This window comes from Epargyreus clarus, unplaced genomic scaffold (assembly GCF_041222505.1).
Source record: "Epargyreus clarus isolate Ecla_fem2 unplaced genomic scaffold, WU_Ecla_fem_2.2 ptg000007l, whole genome shotgun sequence".
NCBI classification, from domain to species: domain Eukaryota; kingdom Metazoa; phylum Arthropoda; class Insecta; order Lepidoptera; family Hesperiidae; genus Epargyreus; species Epargyreus clarus.
Window position 1 is genome coordinate 22,061,747 of NW_027332215.1, and position 15,141 is coordinate 22,076,887.

The 15,141-nt window shown below is 32.6% G+C and overlaps 1 protein-coding gene and 1 non-coding gene across 2 annotated transcripts in view; both read left to right on the forward strand.

Annotated features, from left to right (window-relative positions):
- The window catches only part of Nost (Nostrin), a 107,981-nt gene that overhangs the window by 39,604 nt on the left and 53,236 nt on the right, over positions 1-15,141 (forward strand). The gene's annotated exons all lie outside the window — the stretch shown is intronic.
- On the forward strand, positions 6,362-6,433 carry TRNAN-GUU (transfer RNA asparagine (anticodon GUU)). Its single transcript has one exon. It is a non-coding gene; the product is annotated as a tRNA-Asn (tRNA).

Genomic DNA, 15,141 nt, shown 5'->3' on the forward strand with positions numbered 1-15,141 from the left:
CAAAATCGATATATCAAAATCCTCTTGGACGAATTTCCACGAAGCTTCATATAAAATCATAGGAAAGTAGCTACGACCATAATGCTTCTGTATACACGTTAAAATTACATTTTTAGTATAAACGGTACAAATAGGTATATACTACTAATATATATAGCAACTTTTCCAACAGTTTTTTTAAGTAACAACCCTATGGCCATATAATAAAAATTGATCCAATCTCGTTGGTTTTCGATATCAGATCGACGGCGCGACCTTGGGACAGGCTATCACTTTTTATTTTATTGTGAAATCTTATATGGAAGGTTGCTGGGCCAACACTTTACGAAACTTTAATCGGCTGTTGGAAACAAAATCATGTCTTTTATGTAACTGATGGAAACTTAGATATTTCCATAACATGAAACTTTAATTTTCCACACTTCCGCGTCTTCATCTCATATGAGAATGACTCATTTCATTAGTAATTTCATTATAATTTGTAATTATTTTGATTTTGTTAAGCTTCATTACGGATCTCATAATGCGAATGTATGACGTCATACATTTCCATAAGTAATGTTAATATATTTCGTAATTATTTGTTAATTTTGAATTTGTTAAACATTTATAACTTTATGCGATCTCGTAAATACGTGGTCCCCTATCCCATTGTCACGGTAAGTTTCATTTTGTCGGCCCCTCCTTCCGGAACTAACAAACGTAACCTGTACCTTTAGTATGTATTTTACGTTTTGATAAAAAATACTGTATGTGTTTGGTATTTGTTTACGTATTTGCCCATACATTTCCAATCAGCGCCCCTAGCGGATTGTATCAGAACGGTCAAGGAAAATAAATGCCAACAGGTTAATGATACTGGGTTGAACGAAATAGGCGAATACCCATGCATGCAAATTTGCAATTCTCAGTGAAGATCTATGATTTTATGGATTTATCTACAAATAAGGTATGTACTAATACGCACTTGGCCAGCGCGGTGGACTATGGCCTAATCGAGAGGAGACCCGTGCCCACCAGTGGGACAGTAATGGGTTGATGATGAAGATATGTAGGTCTACAGATGTAGTAGCACTTTCCGAAGCCTATGTTCGCAACAGTAGAGAAGTCATTGATTAGTTCGTTGATGGCGTTGTTTGCGCCTGTTTTGATGGTTCTCATTTCGAGTTCGACTGTATTTCACTCCTTGCACGTGGATCATGAAGGGTCAAAATCACCAAAATGTCAATGAACTTCATCATCACCATCATTATGACGTCAGCCTTTTACGTCCCACAGCTGGACATACGCCTCCTCCAAGGTATGCAACACTCAGACCCTCCTTGTCTCATCCAGCTTCTACTACCAGGCATCTTGAGGTAGTCGGTCCAGCGAGCCAGATGGCGTCCGTTTGCTTATTCGTGGTCTCCATTCGAGAACTCGTTTGCCCGTGTTTTTTCGGTAACTTTATTTCTTTGCTGGATCTCCATATTACGGATTTTGTCCCGCTAAGAGACAGCTTAGCTCATGAGTAATGAAAATAAGTAGTTGAAATTTTACCTTTGTATTTTTTAATTCGATGTATAGAGTATTGCCAGCTGTTTGACGCCAATTATGACACGACCCATGACTCATATCTCAATGTAAGCCACTATTATTTTAACTTTTGTAGGTATAATATATATTAACAGGTGCGTTTGGCATTGTGATGTTATTGTAAGATGTTTAATAAACGACATATTATGATGTTCGATTTGGAGTTGTGCTATCAAAACTTACCTTGTTATCTATTTATTTTTAAAACGTGTGTCACACTATTATAAGTCTGACTGTACCTACGACTTTCACTAAAATAATATATAGCAATTTCTTATGAGGTCACTTTTTGCACTTCATAAAAGATTGTAATTTTACGATTTTATATTTTTTAATGATTTTATTAACGAATTTCATTCACTTTCGACTTTACCAACAAGTTTCATTTATTTATAAAATCTTTTATTGTTCTTTTTTCTTTAAATGTCTTTTAGTTACGTCCATACAATACGTTACTTGTACTTCATTAAAATTAATTGTACTCATTTGTTTTTGTTAAACATGTCATAATGTTCATTGATCATTTTATAGTGTTTAAACTTGTGGTTTTGAAGTTTAAGTAATAGGTAGGTACCTACTTATATGAACTTCAATCCTGTAACTTGAGATGTTACGTAATTATAAATTATGGAAATCAGGAAATTATTACGGGTAAGATATATCGCCGAAGGCGGAGCTGTTCCTCATAAATCTTTAATATGTTATGTAGTTTAATATTCAAAAGCAGTTTGAAGACAAAAAGAAAATAAGCTCGTTACATAAAGTAATTAATTTTATTTACTTATAAAATAGCACATCTTCTTTCTAGCTCTTAGTGGATGTCCTAGAAGGTAAATAAGGATTTAATTACAAGTATACCTTATACATTAACCGTATATCTTTTTAACATACCAAGTCAAGTCATCATCATCATCATCAACCCATTACTGTCCCACTGCTGGGCACGGGTCTCTTCTCAGAATGAGAAGGATTAGGCAATAGTCCACCGCGCCGGCCAAGTGCGTATTGGTAGACTTCACATAACTTTAAGATTTTTTATAAATCTCTCAGGTATGCAGGTTTCCTCACGATGTTTTCCTTCACCGTTTAAGCAAGTGATAATTAATTTCTAATACGCACATAAATTTGAAAATCAGAGGTGCGTGCCTGGGATTTGAACCTCGGACCCCTCGATCGAGAGGCCGCGTTTCTTAACCACTAGGCTATCACCAAGTCAAGTATTAATATTTAAGTGCTATTGTGTTCTGTTAAAAAGGGTGTGATAAGGGAGACATGCTTTTCCAAGGCTTAATCATAAAGATAGCCGGCGCATGTGTGGCCGAAGTCAGGTAGGAACCTAATCTTATGTGTGGTTAATTACAGATGTCCATTGGCGGCAGTAGCCACTTACACAGATGGACTGCATGCTAGTCTGCGAGTCCCATATTATTTTTTAATTTAAAATGAAAGACTCGATCTCTCAACCACATCTAACAATAACAAAGTTGTGAGAGCATGATTGTAGGTAATAAAAGTAAAAGTATAAAAGTATAAGTAGTAAAAATATTTAATGATATAGGTACTAAAACGCCTATACTTAGGTAATGTGTCATAATCAACGATATAGCTTATTTCGCTAGTCAATATTTGTGGAACGTTACAAGGCTTAGTGTGGAGCGGGCTCTCAACGGACCGGCGCGCGGCACGCTTCATTGCCCACCGTAGTCCGCAGTATACCACAAAAAATTGGCCAAGTGCGAATAAAACTGGCGCACGGAAGGTTCCGTCAACATTTTCATTTTTAGAGTTCCGTACCCCAAAGGGTAAAAACGGAACCCTATTATTAAGACTTCGCTGTCTGTCCGTCTGTCACAGGGCTCGCCTCGTGAACCGTAATAGATAGACACTTGACATTTTTACAGAGGGGTCTCCATACAATAAACCGGTATGTTTCGGCATTTTTGATCTAACTTTTAAGTAATGCACATATAATGAATATTTGGTGATACGGAAGCCTCCATGTGCAAGTTCGCCTCGTACTTGGCGAATTATTTTCTGACGTAAACCTACGAAATACATTATCGGGCCATATCACTTATATCATTGTTTTATTGCAGACGGCTTTTCTTGTTATTTTATTATTAAAAATATTTGTACATGCAATAATGAATCAGCGACGAACAATTATTTATCTGAAATTAATCTTCTTGTTTGTCTAGACGTTATCGAAGCCTCGATAATTTGAACAAACATGTAAAAATATGTTACTTATTTCTTTAATTACACTAGTAACTCATATTATAAATCCGCATGCCAGAATACCATTTCAATTTGCAAGGGATGATTCCGGATTTATCTCCGTCGCGGCGGCGTAATTAAAGGGTGGCAGGACCGCCAGCCTGATGGGGTGTCCGTGGGGTGTAACGGGGTGGATGGCCCGATAGACTGCGAGTTTAAAAGTGACCAAAAATGTCTAAATCACTATAGGACGTGTTTGAAAAGTATTTCGTTATGGAAACGAAGTGGCGAAAGAAACTCCGTATTTTACATAATGCTACATATAATTAATTATTTATGATGCATGGATTGTTATATTTTGTATTATGGATGTTTTTTTTGTATATGGATGTTATATTCGGCCAGCGAAAAAAACCCTTTATAAATTAAAATTAATAAATTATTAATCAAATAGGACGTATTCGTGAGCGAAGTATTCTTAGGGCAATGAATTTGCCACAGCTCTCCTATGGTATAGTTACGCCGGTGCTCAGTCAAGCGACATATTAATGATAATGCTGTATAATCTTATATATAAAATTCTCGTGTCATAATGTTAGTTACCGTACTCCTCTGAAACGGCTTTACCGATTTTCACCAAAGTTTATATGCATATTCAGTATGGCTGAGAATCGGCTATTATCTATTTTTCATACCCATACATACATTTTTGATACATACATACATTTTTGAAAATAATTTTTTGTTTTTATTTTTCTGTAATATGGCATTAAAAATACATACTTACAACCCTAAATTTTTATCCTTTTATCACCCACCCATATTAATAGCCATTTCAGTTATTTAATAATTTTCATACCTCGATGTTACATTTTTATTTTTTTATATGGCAACACAACGTTTGCCGGGTCATCTAGTATGTTATAAGCTGAAGTAGCAAAAGAGAATGCAGTCCTGTGTAAGTGCTGTAGCCCATGGGCATCGCAACCAACTCTATATAGAGCAGAAGTTCTACTTCAAGTCGGCGTCAATTTATATGTAGACTTCTTGGTCTGACGACATAAGTAATTAGTTTTATTTGCAAGACATTGCTCGGAAAGCAATTTTACTCTTATATTTTTTACTAATCTATGTCAATTTTATTAATGTAAATTAAATCGCTTGGCCTACATAAAGGTAAATGACAATTAAATGAAAATGATTGTAATTTGTCATATAATTACTCGTACTTGATGTTGTTTAAAGGAAAGTATTTTTTGACTAAAAGAAACATTTATTTTAAATGAAACGGGTTAAAACTTTTAAAATAAATTAATCGCAAATGTATGAGTCTCACTGGACGTGACCTCAACAAAAACTCATTTGTGTCACTCACTCATTAACACAATACACTTGTTATCTATACTCATAAACATATGACATATCGTTTAAATAATGTGAGTAGGTACCTCTTAAAATAAGCTTTTTATAGGCAGGTGGTGAATTACACCTGTCTATATTGCTGTAATACGTATAATAATAATGGAAACTATATAGAAATATTGCTTGTTATACATTATACATGGAAATTATTTTACCGTCTTCAATAGGTACATGAAATGTAACAAAAATGTTATCATGTAAGTAAATGTTTTAAAAGTATGCCTTATTGTAGAATTCTACTTGAAATATTTTCTTATCATAAGTCTGCTTTAGATCATTTTTAAGTTACCTCAATTTGATAACAGTTTCTAACAATCATTATCATAGGAAGAGGAAAACTCACTAATATGCCAGCTGCTTCCTTTACGCCATATAATATAATTATATATACATACGAGTATGTCAGTAATATGAATGGATGAGTAACATCTATGAGTAAGGCAGGTACAAATATAGATTATTCATGTATTATTGAGAGTATTTATTGCATTCATGTTAAATCCTAAAATAATGATTACGTTAAAAACTATGAAAACCAACGATTCGGTAACATTCTAAATTTTAAAATGTATTATAGTATTATTTAGGACAGAATTGAATTAGTAGCACTTAGCATGTTGTCTGAGGCGGAGTTTATTCCATACCTCCGATTATCTTGTTTTTTCGTATAAACATGTATTTGGAAATGCTTATAACAGAATATTCCAAGCAATCTATCCACAAATTTCATTTGCAAGGTCAAATTTAAATATTTTATTTAATGACAAAAACTAAGCCAGCGACAAATTTTACAATTTAGCGACTAAAACATTCTTTTTTCCGGGAGTGATGATACGAGAATGTTTTTTGTACTGTGTAGGATCTAAGTTTAGTAAAATAGGTTGGAATTTATCTTATCAGTATGGCAGATCTTTATAACACCCATATAGACAAAATATTGATGGTACTGTCATCGTCGAACCAGAATATAGAACGATTTTAACTTCTAAAAATCCTCATGTTAAATAAATAGTGGACGAAGTTGTATGTTATTGCTAGTGCTATATAATTTGAGGCCCTACAGTTAAACACACAATCAATATTTGCCAGACTGATAAAAGAGTGTTAACTGTAGGAACTGTAGGATTTTTTCGCCCTTGACAAGTAAGCTCTCGTGGCGTAGTGGTAGCGCGCTCGACTGTTAGTCTGAGAGGCGGTGGTTCGAACCCACCCGGGAGCGTTGTTTAGGAAGCCGTCTCTTTTTTTACTTTTTACATATTATCAAATATTTCTTTAAGAATTTCTTCTTCATAAATTATTGATATTTTCCTTTTTTTTGTTGTAACCTTATTTTTTGTTTTTTTTTTTCATTTTACTTATATTTCGGTCTTTATATCTGTATTGTGTATAACATTGTATATAACCATAAAGTATTTTACCATCAATGTCAATTTGTAGAAATAATATTTTAACGAAAATTTGTAGAATATTGACTTCACACGACTTTATGGCTTAAACTTTTTAGAACTCTCAGGCGTGTATGTACTACGGGGTGCCTGACGATGATTTCGTTTACTGTTACAACAAGTGATAATTTTAACACTCACAGAACAGAAAACGGAGGGAGGAGAATTTTAAACCTCGGACCCCACGATTGAGAGGCTAAGTTTCAACCACTAGGCTATGGCTGCCTGCATTGTCATTGATGTTACATAACTTTCAAAGAAAAATGCCCATTTGGTCCAACAAAAAATGTCTGAAATGTTCAAATATGAATTTTTGTAAATTTTAGGTATTTCACAACAAACCGATTACAACTCCATATCGTATTATATAGATTACTTAATATTTTGTAAACAGAATATTTGTTTTATAAATCATCTAAAGATTTAATGAAAAGGAGAAAAGAAAATAAATTATATAGTAAATTAAAAATTTGATCATTTTCAGAAGATTAAAAAAAATACAGGTTACGATAGAACGTCGCTCGTTCTTTTGTATTTTTTTTTTCATTTTTTCATTCACTATGGAACGAAGGCTCGATTATTTTATTGTTGTTATGATGCAAAAGGCATTTGAAAGTTAATCGATTATGGTTTTTTTCGAATGGTTTGAAGCTCTAGCCATAAATGCCATGATAGCCATAATAGGTTTTTGATATCGGATAAATTGTTTTCTGAACACATTTTAACTGACATAAAATGAGTAATATTACAATTAATACATTTTACAAATTATCCTTGTTTACAAATTATTTTGTAATTTTATGTTTAGAAGTATGTGACAATGACAACGACAATTGAAAAAGACAATGGCTAATTGTCATAGTGCTTGCTTTGAAATTGACAAATTTTTAAACAAATAATTTAATTAAAAAATCTTAAACCCGACTGCACTAAAAAGGCTGAAGTAGAATTACCAAAAGCGGTGAAATAGGCGTTTCATTATTTTTATCCAAAAAGCCAAATACAAAGTTTCACAGTAGGTATCTGCTTCAAAATCAAAAGATGTTCAAACAATATTATCATATTTTATCCTCTAATTTACGCTATAGAAATAACCTATGAGTAAAATTCCGGTTTCCCTGTGCGTTGATCTCTGGCACAGCAACACTACTCATTTAGTCAGACAGTCATCTCGATGTATTGTATGTAATGTATATGTAATCTCCGTTTGATTTCGTTTATTTTGATGACCTACTCGATAGGTTTGGTTAACTTTTTTAAAACGTGTTACTATTTCGCGAAACAAATCCCACCATTTACGCTCTATAAAATAGATAACTCCAGTAATTCAAAGTTCCAGACATTATTTTACCTCGTTAGGGGTAGAATTTCATTATTTTTATCCAGCAAGCCAGCTACAGAATTTAATAGTGTTTGCTTCAAAATTAACGGTTTTTCAAATGAACTTTCAACCCCATTTTACCCTCTACGGAGCAGAGTTTTTGGAAGGGGATAAATAGACATATCTTTATCCCTATCCAGAAAGCTAAATTTTTAATTTTATAGTAATTGCTTCAAAATTAAAGGATTGAAAAAAAAAACTGTCATCTCCTATTTTACCCTCTTAGAGGTAGAATTTCCATAATACATTTCTTAGTACTTATTTACGCTATATAGAAAACTTATGTGCAAAATTTCAGAACTCTAAGGTCAGTGGTTTCGGCTGTACGTCGATTTCTGAAAAGTGAATTAGTTATTTAGTTAGTCAGTCAGTCACCTTGCTGTTTTATATATACACAAATATACTTTTATAATCTCCATTTAATTTCCTTTCATTTGAAACCCTACTCGATAGGGTCGGTTAACTTTTTTTTAAATGTGCTACTATTTCGCGCCAAAAATCCGCCATTTTGAATTTTTTTTTCTAACACCTATCCAAGTACACTCGGGTCAATGAGACGAATATAATGACATATTAACTGTCGAAATTCATCCAGCCGTTTGTTAGATCCGATCAAATACAGATAGAAAAACATGCAAGATACGCGCGATAAACATAACTCTTCCTTGGCAGTCGGGTAATAAGCTGTCAACCCAAGATAATCGATTTCAATGAAAAAGCATTACATTTTAGATTAAGCCTATCACAATATGAATCTAAAAACTGCATTCAAATCGAATAAGCCGTTTCTGAGATAAGCGTGCACAAACATACAGACAAACAGACAAAATGAAAAAAAACCCTTGTTTTGGATTCTCTTACGTTTATAAAGGCCCCGCGTTGTGAATTTTTAAATGTATTTACCATGTATTTACATTCAGTGACCAATTACAATTTTATTACATATACAGAAGAAGAAGATGGTAAAGCCTGTATATACCTAAGAGGCTATCATCTTAATTCACAATAGTGTAACGCATCTGTGATCGGCTTCAAGTAGAGCGTTCTATACACAGACCATAGATTAGTAAAGATACTTCGCCACCTTGAAATTGAATGAAGACACAAACGGCTTATTAGTAAGTTCTTGAATTCTTGACAAATAAAAACATTTTTAGAGAAAATTTAGGAATAAATAACTAATACTGCGTAATTTACATAATAAGTAAATAATTATTTCAAATATTTTATGGACATTTTAGCACGGAGACGTGGCAAAACTTTTTTACGCAACTATTTCAATTCTCAAAACTGTGTACATTTTCTTGTTAGGAGTGAGTAATCTTTACTTATCTATGACACAGACCTGTATAGTTGGTCACAGATGTCCATGGTCTTGTTCACCAATTACAATTACCTACATAAAAGTAATATTAAGTACTCAAGGCGAAATAACGAAGGGTTAAGTTATTTAAACAAAGTAATTTTGGATCAGATTATTATATTTACTCCCTGTGTCCTCCCAAGACATACTGAAATTTGAGTACGTCTTTAGGATATGAAACTAAGCTATTAAAGTACGTAAAGTAAGAATGACAAAATGGGAATTACCTTTAAGATTAAGATAGATAAAAATGTTAATGATAAGTAAGTATCTAGTAGCTTACGATGAGTTCTAATGAATTGTCCTTCGAACGTACACACGTCCGCAGGGGTACGAGTATGTGGGAGCAGGTGTGTAATAATAATTGCGAGTGTAAGTGCGAGTCAAACTCGCACGTGGAGGGTTCCGTACAATCAAATTTTCATTGTTTTATTACAATGACATTTTATACTATAGACAGGTTACACGCCCACTAACTTGAGAGAAAACTTGAGCGAAACTGCTTTCATATCACACATGCACGTTTTTTATTTTCCTTACCTTTAACTACATAGACAAATGTTCTATAAGGGACAGAGCTGTTAGAACAATGTGATAAAAAAGACAACTAGTGTTTGACCTTGCGTTTCAAGTGTACGCAAACGTAAATATTGACCATGGAATATAGTGACCAATGATTACTTCAGTCAAAACGGGACATCGATTTTTTATGTCAAATACTTTTTACTTGAAAAAATATAGTTAAAAAACTAAAAAACACGCTTTTAAGATAAAATTAATTAAAAAGTGTAAAATAATTTTCAATCGAGGAATAATTTAAAGAACAGTAAATAGTATAATTGTGCCTCAAATGTGGGGCGCTTTGGTGATAGATAGATCTATGTTTCATTATCAGTTATTATAGCTGCCGTATACCTAAGTAAATGTATTGTGAAAATTTGAACAGTCCACCTAATAGTTAAATAAAGCGAAAAACACCAAAAAATAGCCGTTTCTTGTATGGCGAAGGCCTATTTATTTTTTAAGCTATTTTTTTTAGTTGTTGTGATAGCGGTCACCGTTATACATACTTTGTTTATTAGATAAGTGTCTTAGATATATTACGTTCAAGAGATATAGCCAACTGGGTTGTACACACGGACAGACGGACTGACGCTTAGTAATAGGGTTCCGTTTTTACCCTTTAGGTACGGCACCCTATAAAAGTTATTATAATGTATCAGTTTGTATTCAAAATTTAAATATTTTTAAAATTTTCTTTAAACGAACTACGTTATAGTGTATTTAAAGCTGTTTCGATATTTCTAACTTTAATTGGCACCAGAGACTAAAAAATGTAATATAGAATCACATGAACATTTAACATGGACTGTCTAAGTTACACGTACATTATACCATAGATAACACTTTTGTACGAAATATATTATACTACTAGTGGTGCCCGCGGCTTCGCCCGCATTTTAAAGAAATAATATGACATACATAAAATGGAAAATTTGTACCTGCATTGGAATGACAGTGGTGCCATCTGTCGAAAATTGGTCTTACCAACTCCCAAACCCTCGTGGGCTCTTGGACAACAACTTTGCTAAAGATCATCACTTGATCAAATGCATAGTTTCTATAACTACTTACGAATTAAAAATTAATTAAAAAAACCTTTTCCCACGGACTAAATTGCGAATCTAAACCATTCTCATGTCCCCTTGAACCCACACAACAAATTTCATCAAAATCAGTCCAGTCGTATAGGAGGAGTTTAATGACATACACACGCACATAAGAAATATATATATAAAGATTACATTATTCGTAAGAAACCATAGGTTACGAGGTCATAGATATAAATTAAGCACATGTTTATAAAGCCGTTAACGTATCTCAACGGTTTTAATGTGAATCTCAATGTAGTTACATAAGAATTATAATCGTAGCAGGATTGTTACGGAGATTTGTAACCATAACCGAAAGTATCGGATATCCGACATAAAAATATATATACAAACGTAACCGAATCGGTGGAATCTAAATGAAACACAGATAGGTACATAGTAAATTAATCAAATTCTTACATATTTGTCTACTTTTTCTTTACTTATACAATTCCTTGAATATCTTAGGTATCAACCATTAATCCATCTTAGGTACAACATAACCAAACTTAAACCATGTTTACGGTTACGGATATACGGTTCCAGATTCTTCCGTAATATATCAGAAACATCACTAAATTATATTAGGATAATTCTTGTGCATTTTCTTGTCTAACAACGTGCTAAAGGTACGTCGTACTTTGTATAAATTATCCAGTCTATATTTTTCTACATTCTCAGGTTTCGTTGCCATTTACCTCCAGTTTTGTACTTAATATATTAATTTAACCTTGCATTACCATAAAGAGAAAATTAAATTTGAATTTAAAAACTTGATTTAACCAAATTTAATCCAATGTGCGAATAAAGTTACATTATGGATTATGTTAAAATAAATGATTCCGTTTGATATGTAAAATAGATTAGAAACACCATGGTATAATGAAGGCAGATTATTGAATTTACTAAGTTTATTTTCTTCCTATTTTTGCAGGGTATAACGGTGGCCGCTATAACAACAAATACTAAAAATAAAAAATCTTTAAAATACCTAAATAGGGGGGGGGGGGGGGGTCGCTATACAAGAAATCGCTATTTTTCGATGTGTTTCGCTTTATCTATTGAATCGCAATAGGTAGACAGTTCAAATTTCCTCAATACATTCTCTGTTATGACTGCTGAGATACAGATATTAAAAATAAAAGAAATAATAAATATTTGGTGATACGGAACCCTCAGTGTGCGTGTTCGACTCGCACTTGGGCATTTTTTTAGTTTCTATAGCTTTGTACAATGTACATCCTGTAGTATACTTAGCATATATGCATTCAATAATTATTTGAATGAACGGAAATTGAAATGTTATAATTACTTGTTATATGTAAATATGTCCGGCGATTATCTCAGCAATCGTAATGAGCTTATTATGTATAATGTAATTAAACTGATTCAATGCAATCAACGGTTCTTGGATATTGCTATTGATATATTCATATAATTATTCAAATCACAATAATTATCTTTGAAAATCAAATAGTGTTAAAAAATTAAAAGTGACCAATTTTTGGTTGAAAGCAAAATAAATACTGTGAAGGTTTTTTGAAATAGTAAAGATCAAATGTGTAACATTTCACTGAATGCCCATTTTTATTTATGATCATTGTAGAAAAAGAATCAAGGACTATATAGGCAGAAAACCACATACTAATATCACTCTTTTACTAATCACAAGCAGCATAACCTAAAAAATGTTTTGAACAAACAAGTTCTTGTGAGACAGTGTCTGAAATTCAACAACAAATCACAATCCTAAAAAACACAGACATAAAGACATAAGCTTTGTTATTTTCTCCAAATATTTTATAAACGATTTCGTAAGATCGATTCAAAGAAACCAAAATAATGTCATTTGTGGCATAAGACATTAATGCGTTTATTATCTGGCCCAACGGTCTGAAAGTAAGAGGCGGGAACAGTGGTCACAATAAAAGTCGCCACACAATCTGTACCGTGTGAATCAGATAAATTGCACCAACTTTAGTGAAAGAGCCATTTGTTGCGTCCAATCGTACGAGATCTCTCGTATTGAGAAAGGACCATTATCCACCCGATCATTTTACACCGGTCGTGGTGACCGTTTGTTTAATTGTGTACATAAATATTCTATTGTCATTTCTGTTAGCCTTTGAAGTTATTTCTGATCTCTCTTCATTATTTATTCTCGGCCGACGATCCAACGTACCGGCTTACGTGTGATAAGTGACTACGTCGCAATACTTAGACACCTCGAATTTCAAATTGAAAGTAGTATGATCAATATTTTCTGGTACTTGGGATATTATGTAAATAATGGATACTATAAAACAGGCTTATCCGAATTGAAATTGGTTATTTTTATTTCAAATTTTAGAAGTTTCAATGCGGCATTCAATTTATTTTATTGTGTCAATACCTCAGTAGTTAGAATTCGATCCGACTATAAATATCTTTCCCAAGAAATCCCATAAATCTAGAACCTAAACAGTCTGTTATCTTTTCTGTAATCTTTACGGCGTAACCGTTTTGCTATTCCCATATTTATTTTTATGTCATTCTCATTAGAAAATGCATAATTTATCTTACAAATTTAAAAGTTATTTAATTACATAATAATTTAAATATTGATAAAGTAACGCATTAAAACAGTTTATTTCATGCAGAAGAATTATTGTAGTGTTGTGTAGCTGTTGTTGTGTAGTACTGTAGATTGACAACTTCGAACAAACTTCAAACACTAGTTGCAAATTGATAATGCTGCTATCTGTATTTTAGTGAAGGTTGCGACTTTGTCACTGTCGTTGGCTGACAACTTGTCAATATGTCAGACAAGAAGTTCTTTAGTAATGATTAGCTGTACGTACTCAGCAATAGTTACTAGAGGTAGATTAGGGAAAGAAAGCGGGTATCAACAGCTGATAACGTATATCAGGTTTTGTGTTGAAATAAGCAGGTCACGATACAAATAAATTAAAGTCTACGTTCAAAATAAATACAAACAGCGTAATAATTATAAGTATTTATAAAGCTTATTTCTACAGAACGCTTTTTACTTGAATGTATCGTTGTCTGTATATCTACACTAATATTATAAAGAGGAAAACTTTGTTTGTTTGGTTGTAAATAATGAATAGGCTCAAAAACTACTGATTTTAAAAATTATTTCACCATTCGAAAGCTACGTTGTCCACGAGTAACATAGGCTATATTTTATATGAAATATATTTGATAAATAGATTTTGAGGCGGTACAAAATTTACGGGTCAGCTAGTTTGAGATAATCTTGGAAATTAATCAATTATTGCACTCGTACGGATATGCAATGAACATACAAATGAAGCCAGGCGTTTAATCTTAGATATAAATAAATACGGTCATACACAATTTCTTACCTGCCTGCGAAATAATCTTCATATTAATGACATATTAGTAAAGGTTATTACATCGCAAAATACCTTTTTTAATAATTATTTTAATATTATGGCAAATTTTCCTTAAATATTTTTGTTTTTCTATCTCTTTTCATCGTAATCATTTTACACGTCTAATTAATTAGGCGTTATTGATAGTTTAGTGAATATTATTGACAGCTGTAATTCAGCAGTAGTTAACTTTACACATCAGCTGGAATATAGGATCGCAAAATTCATTACAAAAGTCGTAAACGTTATCGGATTCATCTATTTGATTGACCACGGTATGAATTTAACGACATTGACATTTGATTGAAGTATTATCGAACCGAGTTATATGCGGGTTTCTTCAAATCGATTTTGGAGTGAACTGTTGCGTGTCTACATCACTAGTTAAGAGGAAAGCAGAGTTCTAAATAATAGCATAGGCTATAAAATACTTACTACTTTCAAATTCTTACTTCAATTTCGTACTTATAAAAGAAATGGAATTGTCTCTTTTGTTAATTCAAATATAGAGTCATTTTATATCAACATAAACGTATGTGCATTAAAACATTGGAATGGTTAATTTATTATATAATATAGGGATAGGTTATAGGGATGGGTAACTACTGTGTGAAAAATTAAAATGTGTTATTTTTTGAATATTCATTTATTAATTGTTTTTGTATTGACTCTTTAGTTAACTTCGGAA